Genomic DNA, 10,676 nt, shown 5'->3' on the forward strand with positions numbered 1-10,676 from the left:
CGACAATTTGTTCTCATTTAAAACGAGTGCATTTGCACAGGAATACTAGTTTATTTATTTATGAACAAACCTTTATTGTAATTCTAGTGAATGATCTAAAACTGACGCATTATTTGTAACACTACTTTATTTAAATATTGTTGTAATATATTAATTTACTCTGGGAAGTGGTCAAGTTGAATCAAATTGCTGTGTCGTCCGAACAAGACACAGCCAGAACAAAAGCACCACAGGCGCAAAGATGCGACCTGGCGCCACTGCCATAGAGACTCGCCACTTGCGTAAGTTCCACCAGCGCCACGGACGGCGCTGGGGATGAAGGTATCGACTTCGCCTCGACCAATTGCCGGCCGAGTACAATCCACCAATGACCGGACGACAACGGAGAGAAGCCTACTCGGAAGGAGTTTGGCTTGATCATTGTCCAGGGCTGACCTAGACGGGGAACGTCGTTTAGTGAACTCTTAGAATTGAACAGACAGTTGTAATTGCATGGGCTATGAACTGTGAAGTTTAGCTACAATTATTTGCACTTAGCCACTGAGGGACTTTTTTGTATTGTATTACAAGCAGTGTTGCAGACTTCAATATTCAACTAGTCATAAAGATAAGCAAACCTTTTTAACTCATTTGTGTTACTTTTTTTACAAATTTGTTGGAGTGTTGTAGAACCTTCGTTCTGCAAAAATGGTTCAAATGGCTCTGAGCACTATGGGACTTAACTGGTTTGGTCATCAGTCCGCTAGACTTAGAACTACTTAAACCTAACTAACCTAAGGACATCATACACATCCATGCCCGAGGCAGGATTCGAACCTGCGACCGTAGCGGTCGTGCGATTCCAGACTGTAGCGCCTAGAACCGCTCGGCCACTCTGGCCGGCCCTTCGTTCTGCAATCCTGTTACCTAACCCTGGGGCACAGCTGTGTAATAGTGTCAGGGAGAAATTATCTTAGCACTGTACTGCACCAGAAGCTATGTCACGAACTCACAAACTCGGCTGTCGTAACAACCGTAGCAACTCGGCCTCTATAGCAGTAGCTTCGAGGCCTTTACAAAACAAATCATGTCTGTAGAGCTTAAGAACGGTGTATTTTTGGTTGGGATGGCCTTGAGCCGGTGGAAAAGCAGACTGTAGCAGAACAAAGAAGTCAAACCTGCCTATGGTAACGTGCATCACTCAGTCGTGTAAGTGAATGATTCGCGGCGGTGAACAGCTGTTACAATACTCCAACTTTTGAAGGGACTTCATATTTTGAGAGGTCTCGATGTGCTTCATAGTAGGTCACTTTTTTCACTTGTATGACAGAACTGAGGATAGACAGAGTATGAGTGATTATTCTTTGTATCACATGTGATAATTTGTAAATTGTCGTGTTAAACTCTGAAATGTTTTGAGCTGGTGAATATTTTGTGCCTTGTGATTGTGAGGTAACGGGCGAGTTGTGGCGCCCTGGAAATATTATATGTTCGGAATAGAGGCGGTGGCACAGGACGCTCGTCAAAGCCGGGGCCCGGCAGTAAACACGTGGTGGCAAACGTTAGCCGGACGAGAGGGTAGCCCCAGCGCATGGTCCAGCCGTGTGGGTGGGAATTAAGCTGTGACGAGGACGGCGCTTTGTGTTGACGAAGGAGATGTCTATCCCGGGAGTGCCAAAGACGGCGGACTTTGTGAAACCTTAATGGCAGACATTTCGCAGTTCGTATAGAAATTAATAGTAGCCAGATGAATCATGATACCTCAAAAAGAAACATGTACTGGGTCATCAAAAAGTCAGTATAAATTTGAAAATTGAATAAATTACGGAATAATGTAGATAGAGATGTACAAATCGACACACATGCTTGGAATAACATGGGGTTTTATTAGAACCAAAAAAATCAAAAAATGTCCGACAGATGGCGCTTCATCTTATCAGAATAGCAATAATTAGCATAACAAAGTAAGACAAAGTAAAGATGATGTTCTTTACAGTAAATGCTCAATATGTCCACCATCATTCCTCAACAATAGCTGTAGTCGAGGAATAATGTTGTGAACAGCACTGTAAAGCATGTCCGGAGTTATGGTGAGGCATTGGCGTCGGGTGTTGTCTTTCAGCATCCCTAGAGATGTCGGTCGATCACGATACATTTGTGACTTCAGGTAACCCAAATGCCAATTATCGCACGGACTGAGGTCTAGGGACCTGGGAGGCCAAGCATGACGAAAGTAGCGGCTGAGCACACGATCATCACCAAACGACGTGCGCAAGAGATCTTTCACGCGTCTAGCAATATGGGGTGGAGCGCCATCCTGCATTTTGGTTCTAATAAAACCCCATGTCATTCCAAGCATGTGTGTGAATTTTTACCTCTCTATCTACATTATTCCGTGGTTTATTAAGTTTTCAAATTTATATTGACTTTTTGATCACCCGGTACATTACTATTACTTGCACGAAGATTCTGATGGTGTAATCAGATTTTCAATATCTTTATTAGTTTAAAGTCTAGTATCTGACGGTAAATTATACAAGTAACACCCAGCAACGAATTTCCAAAATATAAACTCTTCATCCGATTTTGTCGATCGCCGTGTCTATAGAAAGCTATCAGTGCAACTCCAAATTAGTTTGAATTACAGGCATGTAACTTGAATAATACATGCGTTATTGGAGGTCAAAATGGCAGATTACTATTGATCGCGTCAGGCCATAAGTACTCCACACTTACACGAAAAAACGGTAGCAGCATGCTTGTAAGTATATTTACTCGTCTATGTCTTTGTTTATATCCGATATATACTATTCATGAAGAAATTGGTTAAATATTTATTGTGTTTTAGAAAGCACAGAGACATTAGGCTACTGGCCTGCCTTTTGCTTCTTTTCTTTTGATGTATGTTTATTTATTGTTTATGTATTTAATAATGTGTGTTGCAGCTCGCTTATGGTCCAGCCGTAGGAATATTTATTTAATTTCAAGTTACTTAAATGTAACTCCAGTATTTCGTATGTGCTTAAGTATGTTTTTGAGTGTACGTTCGCTTGGAGACTTAGAGGGAGCGCTCTAGCCAATCACAGCGCTCGTTAATGGTAAGACTGTATGGAAGTGTGGGAGAAGGATCGTTTCGAGAGAGGACACGGTGACAGTACAGCACAGGACATGGAGAGTTCTGGTAGGGCGGCAGTCCTGAGAGAACGGCACTGGACACGGGGAGTGCTGGAGAGGACGGCGCTGGACACGGAAAGTGCTGGACGGGTGTAAGGGGACCAAATGTAAGGCCTCCCCAGTTAGTCTGAGAAACAGTTTCCAAGTACTGTCTGTGGCTGACACTGTATCTCAGCCACAAGCAGTCCCAAAGGAAACCTCTCAGACTGCGAGATCTGGGCGGTCTCCGAGGGTACCATTATTGGTAGTTGGGAGCTCCACTGTTAGTTGTGTTTTGGTGCCCCTTACGAACATGGCTGCCAAGGAGAGGATGAAGGCCAATGTACACATGGTGTGCATACCAGGTGCAGTCACCTCAGAAGTGGAACAGGTCCTCCCGGATGCCATGAAGAGCACAGGGTGCACCAACTGCAAGTGCTGGCTCACATCGGCCCTAATGACTTGTGTCGCTTTGGCTTGGAAGAGATTCTCTCTCGTTTCGAGTGGCTATCAGAAGCGGTAAAGGCTGCCCAGTCTTTCTTGCGAGATGAAAACAGAGCTCACCTCCTGCAGCGTAGTCGATAGGACCGATTGCGGATCTTTGATACAGAGCCGAGTGGAGGATCTGAATCAGAGGCTCAAACGATTCTGCGACTTTATGGGCTGCAGATTCCTTGACTTGCACCGTACGGTGATGGGGTTTTGGGTTCTGCTAAACAGGTCGACAGTCCACAGCACGCAAGAGGGGGTTACACGGATAGCAGTAGCAGTGCAGCGTCAGCTGGGCCGTTTTTTACGTTACAGTGTCTCGAGGAAACACAAAAAGGGCCTCTGTCTCAAGGTGTGTAGGTTCAAGACAGGAAGAACGTAGATTTACGAGCCATTCGTATAACAGTTGAAAATTGTCGTAGCTGTGTTGCGAAAATAGTAGAAAGCACTGATGCTCAAATCGTTATAGGTACTGAAAGCTGGCTAAAGCCAGAGATAAGTTCAGCTGAAATTTTTGCGAAGGACCTAACGGTGTTAAAAAATGATAGGCTGATTACAATGGTAGTGGCGTGTTTGTTGCTGTTAGAAGTAGTTTGTCTTGTAGCGGAATCGAAGTAGTTTCTCTAAGTCAGTATGCGTAGAGGTCATTTCTGGCAACCGGAATAAAATAATAATTGGATCCTTTTATCGACGTCCCAACTCAGATGATACAATTGCTGAAAGGTTCAAAGAAAACTCGAATTTAATTTCAAACACATACCGACTCATCCATATATAGTTTGTGATGATTTCAGTTTACCCTCAATATGCTGGCGAAAATACATGTTTAAATCCGGAGATACGCATAAAACATCATTGCGAAATTGTGCTAAACGCATCCTCTGAAAGTTATTTTGAGCAATTAGTTCATGAGCCGAATCTATTAGTAATCTGTTGTGAAACCACGCTTGATCTCTTAGTAAAAAATAATTCTGAGCTAATAACGAGCATTAAAACGGGTACAGGGATTAGTGAACACAGAGTTGTCGTAGCGTGACTGAACACCGTAACTCTCAAATCCATCAAAAATCAACGAAAGATACATCTATTCAAAAAAGCAGATAAAAATTCGCTTCACCCTTCTTGATAGACAATCTACACTTTTTCCAAGTTAACAATGTAAATGTAGACCAGATGTGGCTTGAATTCAAAGAAACAGTATCGACAGTAACTGAAAGATATATACCAAGTAAACTACCAAACGACGGAGCTGATCCCTCCTGGTACACAAAACGCGTCAGAACGGTTTTGCAGATACAAAGCTCGAAATTTAGCGCGGACGTTAATGCGAGATGCGTATAATACTTTCCAGAATGAAACTTTGTCTCAAAACCTGAGAGTAAATCCAGAGAGATTCTGGTCAAATGTAAAGTATGTTAGCGGCAAGAAACAATAAATGCCTTCTCTGCGCTAAAGCGACGGAAATACACTCCTGGAAATTGAAATAAGAACACCGTGAATTCATTGTCCCAGGAAGGGGAAACTTTATTGACACATTCCTGGGGTCAGATACATCACATGATCACACTGACAGAACCACAGGCACATAGACACAGGCAACAGAGCATGCACAATGTCGGCACTAGTACAGTGTATATCCCCCTTTCGCAGCGATGCAGGCTGCTATTCTCCCATGGAGACGATCGTAGAGATGCTGGATGTAGTCCTGTGGAACGGCTTGCCATGCCATTTCCACCTGGCGCCTCAGTTGGACCAGCGTTCGTGCTGGACGTGCAGACCGCGTGAGACGACGCTTCATCCAGTCCCAAACATGCTCAATGGGGGACAGATCCGGAGATCTTGCTGGCCAGGGTAGTTGACTTACACCTTCTAGAGCACGTTGGGTGGCACGGGATACATGCGGACGTGCATTGTCCTGTTGGAACAGCAAGTTCCCTTGCCGGTCTAGGAATGGTAGAAGGATGGGTTCGATGACGGTTTGGATGTACCGTGCACTATTCAGTGTCCCCTCGACGATCACCAGTGGTGTACGGCCAGTGTAGGAGATCGCTCCCCACACCATGATGCCGGGTGTTGGTCCTGTGTGCCTCGATCGTATGCAGTCCTGATTGTGGCGCTCACCTGCACGGCGCCAAACACGCATACGACCATCATTGGCACCAAGGCAGAAGCGACTCTCATCGCTGAAGACGACACGTCTCCATTCGTCCCTCCATTCACGCCTGTCGCGACACCACTGGAGGCGGGCTGCACGATGTTGGGGCGTGAGCGGAAGACGGCCTAACGGTGTGCGGGACCGTAGCCCAGCTTCATGGAGACGGTTGCGAATGGTCCTCGCCGATACCCTAGGAGCAACAGTGTCCCTAATTTGCTGGGAAGTGGCGGTGCGGTCCCCTACGGCACTGCGTAGGATCCTACGGTCTTGGCGTGCATCCGTGCGTCGCTGCGGTCCGGTCCCAGGTCGACGGGCACGTGCACCTTCCGCCGACCACTGGCGACAACATCGATGTACTGTGGAGACCTCACGCCCCACGTGTTGAGCAATTCGGCGGTACGTCCACCCGGCCTCCCGCATGCCCACTATACACCCTCGCTCAAAGTCCGTCAACTGCACATACGGTTCACGTCCACGCTGTCGCGGCATGCTACCAGTGTTAAAGACTGCGATGGAGCTCCGTATGCCACGGCAAACTGGCTGACACTGACGGCGGCGGTGCACAAATGCTGCGCAGCTAGCGCCATTCGACGGCCAACACCGCGGCTCCTGGTGTGTCCGCTGTGCCGTGCGTGTGATCATTGCTTGTACAGCCCTCACGCAGTGTCCGGAGCAAGTATGGTGGGTCTGACACACCGGTGTCAATGTGTTCTTTTTTCCATTTCCAGGAGTGTATTATCGGCGACAGTGCTGCCAAGCGATGTTACTAAACACAGCCTTCCGAAGTCCTTCACCAAAGAAGAAAAAGTAAATACTCCAGAACTCGAATCAAGAACTTCTGCCAACGTGAGTACTTAGAAGCAGGTATTCTCGACTTGTGAAGCAACTCAAATCACTTAATAAAAGCAAGTCTTCCGGTCCAGATTGTATACCCATTAGACTCCTTTCAGAGTATGCTGATGCAATAGTTCCTTTCTTAATAATCTTACACAACCGCTTGCTCGACAAATGATCCCTACCCAAAGACTGGAAAGTTGCGCAGGTCACACTAATTTTCAATAAAGACAGTATAAGTAATCCACTAAACTACAGACCCATTTAATTAACGTCGATATGCAGAAGGATTTTGCAACGTATATTGTATTCGAACATTATGAATTACCTCGAAGAGAACGGTCTATTGACACAGAGTCAACATGGATTTAGAACACTAAGTGTTGAATGCTATGGACATGGAATTTCAAATTGATTCCGTATTTCTAGATTTCCAGAAGGCTTTTGACACCGTACCTTACAAGCCGCTTGTAATCAAATTGCGTGCTTACGAAATATCGTCTCAATTATGCGACGGGATTCATAATTTCCTGTCAGAGACGTCACAGTCGTAGTAACTGACGAAAAGTCATAGAATAAAACGTAGATGATTCATGGCATTCTGCAAGGCATTGTTATACGCCCTCTACTGTTACTTATGTATATAAACGATTTAGGAGACAATCTGAGCACCCTTCTTAGGTTGTTTGCAGTTTATGCTGTCATTTATCGTCCTGTAAATTCATGAGAAGATCAAAACAAAATGCAAAACGATTTACAAAAGATATCTGTATGGTGCGAAAATTGGCAGTTGACCCTAAATAATGAGAAGTGTGAGGTCATCCACATGAGTGTTAAAAGGAATCCATTTAACTTCGGTTACGCGATAAATCAGTCGAATATAAAGGCCGTAAATTCAAATAAATACCTAGTAATCACAATTGCGAACAACTTAAATTGGAAGGAACATATAGAAAATGTGTGGAAGGCGAACCAAAGGCTACGTTTTACTGGCAAAACACTTAGAAGACGCAACCGATCTACTAAGGGGACTGCCTACACTGTGCTTGTCCATCCTCTTTTGGAATACTGCTGCACGGTGTGGCATTCTTAAAAGACAGGGTTAGCGAAGCACATCGAGAAAGTTCAAAGAAGGACAGCACGTTTAGTACCATTGAGAAACAGGGCATGGAGTGTCATGAAGATATTACAGGATTTGGGATGGACATCATCAGAGAAGGGCAGTACGAATGGTAGTAGGTTGGTTTGATCCACTGGAAAGCGTGACGCCGCGCGGGATTAGCCGAGCGGTCTCGGGCGCTGCAGTCATGGACTGTGCGGCTGGTCCCGGCGGAGGTTCGAGTCCTCCCTTGGGCATGGGTGTGTGTGTTTGTCCTTATGATAATTTAGGTGAAGTAGTGTGTAAGCTTAGGGACTGATGAGCTTAGCAGTTAAGTCCCATAAGATTCGACACACATTTGAACATTTGAAAGCGTGACTGAGTGCTCACGAAACCTCAGCTGGCAGATGCTTGTAAACGCTTCGAAAGCCTCCTTACAAAATTCGATGAATCAGCCTTAAGCGAGTAATCTAGGGATGTACTGCAAATCCCTACATATTGTTTCCGTAGGGACCGGAAAGACAGTATTAGACTAATCGCAAGCACACTGCAGTGCAGAGTCGGATACACTGTATTGACGATCAACAGCCGCATTAAATTAAGAATGAACTCACAAATCGCAGCCATGGTTCCACATTAGCTGTAGGATACTTCAGAGCAAATGAACATTTGTGCCGGACCGTGAGTAGTTTCCCACTTGTCGCGAGCGATCGTCTTAACAACTTCGGCTATCTGAGCATGCTTCCAGGAGCCGCCCAAACCTCCATTTGTCCTGTTGTGTATTCTCCCTGGTGGTCGCACTACAGTACCGTGATTCCCGGACAGGGTTCGAATCCCACTCCAGCAGAAATTTTCGTTTGTTCTCAAATATTCTAGGCTGATATGGAACCATTATCGCAGTTTTCGAGTTTATTCTTAATTGCACACTGAAGAAGGTACTGGAGTCACACTACCGCAGACCACAAGCGAATGCAACAGTAAGGAGCCTCTGCCCTGCACTTCAGTGATTTACAGAATATAGATGTAGATATCTGGGAGTAAATCTCTACTCCAGAAATTGATGTGGTCTTGAGTCCGAAGAAGACTGGTTCGATACAGCTCTCCATATTAAACTACCCTACGCAAATCTCTTCATCTCTACAAAACTACTGGAGACTACAATCACTTGAATCTGTAAAGTCTTCATATCAGTGTACAGTTTTAACCAACCTCCATCCCCAGTCTCTCCCACCACACACTCCCTCAGTTACCAAATGAACGATCCCTTGATGCCTCAGGATGTGTCCAATCAACTTATTTCTTCTTTTAGTCAAGATGCAACATAAATTTCTTTTCTCCCCTATTACATCCAGTACCTTTTCGGTAGGTACCCGATCTACCATCTTCTCTTCAGCAAAATGTTTATTGTCTACGTTGGTTGCTTAATTTGGGGCATGGGACCAAACAGCGAGGTCATAGGTCCCATCGGATAAGGGAAGGATAGGGAAGGAAGTCGGCCTTGCCCTTTCAAAGAAACCGTCCCGGCATTTGCCTTAAGTGATTTAGGGAAATCACGGAATACCTAAACCAGGATAGCCGGACGGGGGTTTGAACCGTCGTCCTTCCTAAAGTGAGTCCATTGTGCTAACCACTGCACCACCTCGCTCGATACTGTCTACTTTCATCTTCACGTAAGGCTACAATCTAGACGTACTTTCAGAAGAGATTTTGTAACACTTAAATATGTATTACGTGCTAACAGCTAACATATTTATCTGTTTCGATAAGCTTTTCTTGCTAGTTCATGTTTTCGTCGTCTAATTCTTCCATCGTCAGTTATTTAGCGGCACAAATACTCGTATGTCTAGTTTCAGTGCCTCACCTCCAAAGACTGATTCCATCACAATCGCCCTTGTTTTACTTTTATTGTTCGCATTATAACCTCTTTTGAAGACACTATCCATTCCTGCAACCGGCCTTCCAAGTCTTGTGCGTCTCTGTATCAGTAAAGCACCCCGAAAATAAATTCCAATTCCAAATTTCTCCTTTCATTTCTTTCGCGCTTGCTCAGTGCGCAGATCGAATAACATCGGTATTGGCTACCGTCCTGTCTCACTACCTTCTCTATCGCCACCTTCCTTTCATGTCCTTCGACTTATAACTGTTGTCTTGTTTCTGCGCAAGCTGTAGATTACCTTTCAGTCACCGTATTTACTACCTTTAGTATTTCAAAGAGTGATTCTAGTTAACATTGTTAAAAGCTTTTTCTAAATCTACAATTGCTGCAAACTACACTGGTACTATAAGAAATCCCTTTACGATATTTTAGGGTGGCTACCTAGCCTCAAATCGTGAAATAATATTCAGATAATAGGGACACAGTTGGCAACAACTTGATTTGCTGTTTGCTACTGTGCTTGACCTGTGGCTATTTTATCTGAATATTAACCACAAAATTCACTGTATCCCTGGAAGACCGTGCCTGTGCTTTCAAAATGAGTAATAAAATTCAAATAAGCGTATCACTAAATCCCCTTATTTTCCAGTTTTTAATTCAAGAGTGACAAAACACTGAGAAGACCAGTACAGCTGAACAGACAAAGTCTTGGAAAAAGGCTATAAGATGAAAATTAACGAAAGTGAAACAAGGGCAGTTAAATGTAGTCGAATTAACTCAGGTGATACAGATGAAATAAGTTTAGAAAATGACACACTAAAAATAGTAGACGAGTTTCGGTGTTTCGACAGCAAAAAGTGCATAACTGAAGAGGATATAAAATGAAAACGTTCAATATCAAGAAAATTTTTCTGAAAAATACAAATACATTAACATCTAATTTAAATTTAAGTGTTAGTAAATCTATTCCAAAAGTATTTGCCTAAAGCTTAGTCGTACACGAAAATGAAGCATGAACGATAAATTGTTCCGACAAGGAGAGAAGAGAACCTTATGAAATAGTTATCTGCAGAAGAATGTTGAAGATTAGA

The sequence above is a fragment of the Schistocerca piceifrons genome, chromosome 6 (assembly GCF_021461385.2).
Source record: "Schistocerca piceifrons isolate TAMUIC-IGC-003096 chromosome 6, iqSchPice1.1, whole genome shotgun sequence".
NCBI classification, from domain to species: Eukaryota; Metazoa; Arthropoda; class Insecta; order Orthoptera; family Acrididae; genus Schistocerca; species Schistocerca piceifrons.